Below are 2,646 nucleotides of genomic sequence, written 5' to 3'. Positions count from 1 at the left end.
GATAAAAATGACAATACTAGCTAAATTTAAAAAGACATTTCCATCAAACTACCAAAGAATTACTTTAAAGAACTCTAAAACTCTTTGCCGCCCCTGACCCTCCCCCAAATGGCTTAGCAGATTAGCCCCAGCCTCCCACAGGAGCCTCAGTTTACCAAAGGAGGCAGCCGATGCAGCCCGGGCCTTGGGGCAGGAGGCCAGCCTGGGCGGAGCTGGTCGGGGCTCAGCTCTGGGCATTTATCCCTGCTCGCGCCAGCTGCCTCACAGATCTCTAGGCCCAGTGTCGAATGTGTGGCCAGAAGTGGGGGCCCAGTGACTGGGCAGGAGAAGATGGCGCCCATGTGGGACGAGGCCCAGCAAGATGGAATTGGGGAGGAATGCTCAAAATGTCCACAGAGAAGATTATTCGGCAGACTCGTCTGTTGGACAGTGAGAGATCATGAAAAGTGAAATGCTCCGTGTGACACACAAACTACAGGCCATGAGGGACAAGATCAAAGAGAACAGTGAGAAGATTAAAGTGAACAAGACGCTGCCCTACTTTGTCTCCAATGTCATTGAACTCCTAGATGTTGACCCCAATGATCAAGAAGATGGTGCAAACATTGATCTTGACTCCCAGATAAAGGGCAAATGTGCTGTGATCAAAACCTCTACCCGACAGACCTATTTTCTGCCAATGATTGGTTTGGTTGATGCAGAGAAGTTGAAACCTAGAGACTTGGTGGGAGTAAATAAAGACTCCTTCCTAATCCTTGAAACCCTTCCCACAGAGTATGATTCCCAAATGAAGGCCATGGAGGTGGATGAGAGGCCCACAGAGCAGCACAGTGACATTGGAGGGCTGGACACAAGCAAATCCAGGAGCTGGTAGAGGCTATTGTATTGCCAATGAACCATAAAAGAGAAATTTGAAAATTTGGGGATCCAGCCTCCAAAGGGAATATTGATGTATGGACCCCCAAGTACTGGAAAAATCCTACTAGCCCATGCATTTGCTGCCCAGACCAAGGCCACATTCCTGAAATTGGCTGGACCCCAGCTGGTACAGATGTTCATTGGGAATGTAGCGAAGCTTGTCTAGGTTGCCTTTGCATTGGCCAAAGAGAAATCTCCCTCCATTGTCTTCATTGATGAGCTAGATGCCATTGGAAGCAAGCGCTTTGATAGTGAGAAGGCAGGGGCTCAAGAAGTTCAGAGGACGATGCTGGGACTCCTGATCCAGCTGGATCAGCCTAACACTCAAGTCAAGGTGATTGCTGCTACAAACAGGGTAGACATCCTGGACCCTGCCTTGCTCTGGCCGCCTGGACCAAGATTGAGTTCTCAATGCACAATGAGGAAGCCTGAGCAAGGATCATGCAGATCCATTCCCGAAAGATGAATGTGAGCCCTGACATGAACTATGAGGAACTGGCTTGCTGCACCGATAACTTCAGTGGGGCTGTAATGGGAATGTAAATTTAAAGATCTTCCCTGCCCCTAGGCTAAAGTGCACCTGGAGCCTGGGCTGGGAGGCTTGTTTTTCAGTAGATACTTCTTGATTGCCCAGTGAGTCAATAAGGTTGTTACATTCTCTGAGCCAGAAGGCTATATAAGCCCTGATGTGTAGCTTTGTTTTGGGGCTCACTTTGAGAAGTGTTCTGTGATTTGATATGGATTCTGGGAAGCCGTTATCCAGAGCCCCCCAGCTTTGAAAAACTCAGATGTTGAAACCCAGATGTTGATTTGGTATGGATGTAATGGTTGGACAGTTTGGAAAGCTGTCTACTTGATCTGTTTCTGTCTTGATAATTCTGCCTGTATACTTTGAAGTTCAGGGTGCTGACCTTTTTCCCCTGAATGAGGTAAACGATATATGTTTGACTGATTAAAGTAAGCTTGTTAACCCATTTTGAGTTGCTTTCCTTTAACAAAGCAGATCCAAGAACCTGTGTTGGCAGCAAACCCTAGGGATGCTTGGGGTGCTTGCTGCCACAGGGGCCCAGTGCAAGGCCATGTGTGTGGAAGCGGGCATGATTGCACTTCACCAGGGAGCCACTGAGCTCACACATGAAGACTACAGGGAGGGTATCCTGGAGGTGCAGAGCAAGAAGAAAGCCAATTTGCAGTAATACACTTGACTAGTCTAGGGAGCTCCGGCGCCAAGCCTGGGATCAACTCATTTGTCTGACTTGCTGGTAAAAGTAGTAACAATACAGGAGGTTGGGGTTGTCCCCCCCCCAAAAAAAAAGAACTCTAAAAATTATAACTAAAGTCACCTATATGAACAAAAGTTTAAAGATATAGAGGGAATCAATGAAAAAATGGGAAAAAGGGGAACCCTAGCAGTACCAGATAACTAAACAGTCTTTAAAAACAGCTGTAATTATCAATATGATTTGTTACTGTTTAGGGAAGAGTAGTTAAACAAAGGAAAACTTTAGGTACACAATATACAGAAATAAATGCTAACAGTAGCCTCTTATTTGATAACCATAGATATTCCAGATCTTTGGGTAAGAACCCACTCTTTGAAAAACACTATTTGTAAAACTAAAATGAAATCTAGCAGAAACTAAGAATATATCAACACCTCACACTCTATACCATGATTAGATCATAATGGTCACATGATTTATACATAAAGGGTGGTATCATAAGCAA

The 2,646-nt window shown here is 45.5% G+C and overlaps 1 pseudogene; it reads left to right on the top strand.

The window, feature by feature from the left end:
* Positions 1-225: 225 nt before the first annotated feature.
* LOC138153531 (26S proteasome regulatory subunit 6A-like) lies at positions 226-2,217 on the top strand (annotated as a pseudogene).
* Positions 2,218-2,646: the final 429 nt, after the last annotated feature.

The sequence above is a fragment of the Petaurus breviceps genome, unplaced genomic scaffold (genome assembly GCF_028583685.1).
Source record: "Petaurus breviceps papuanus isolate PSGF00001 unplaced genomic scaffold, PetGlider_PUasm1.0 151, whole genome shotgun sequence".
NCBI lineage: Eukaryota > Metazoa > Chordata > Mammalia > Diprotodontia > Petauridae > Petaurus > Petaurus breviceps.
The sequence above is the reverse complement of the archived record's forward strand: the minus strand, read 5'-3'. Positions and strand labels throughout refer to the sequence as shown.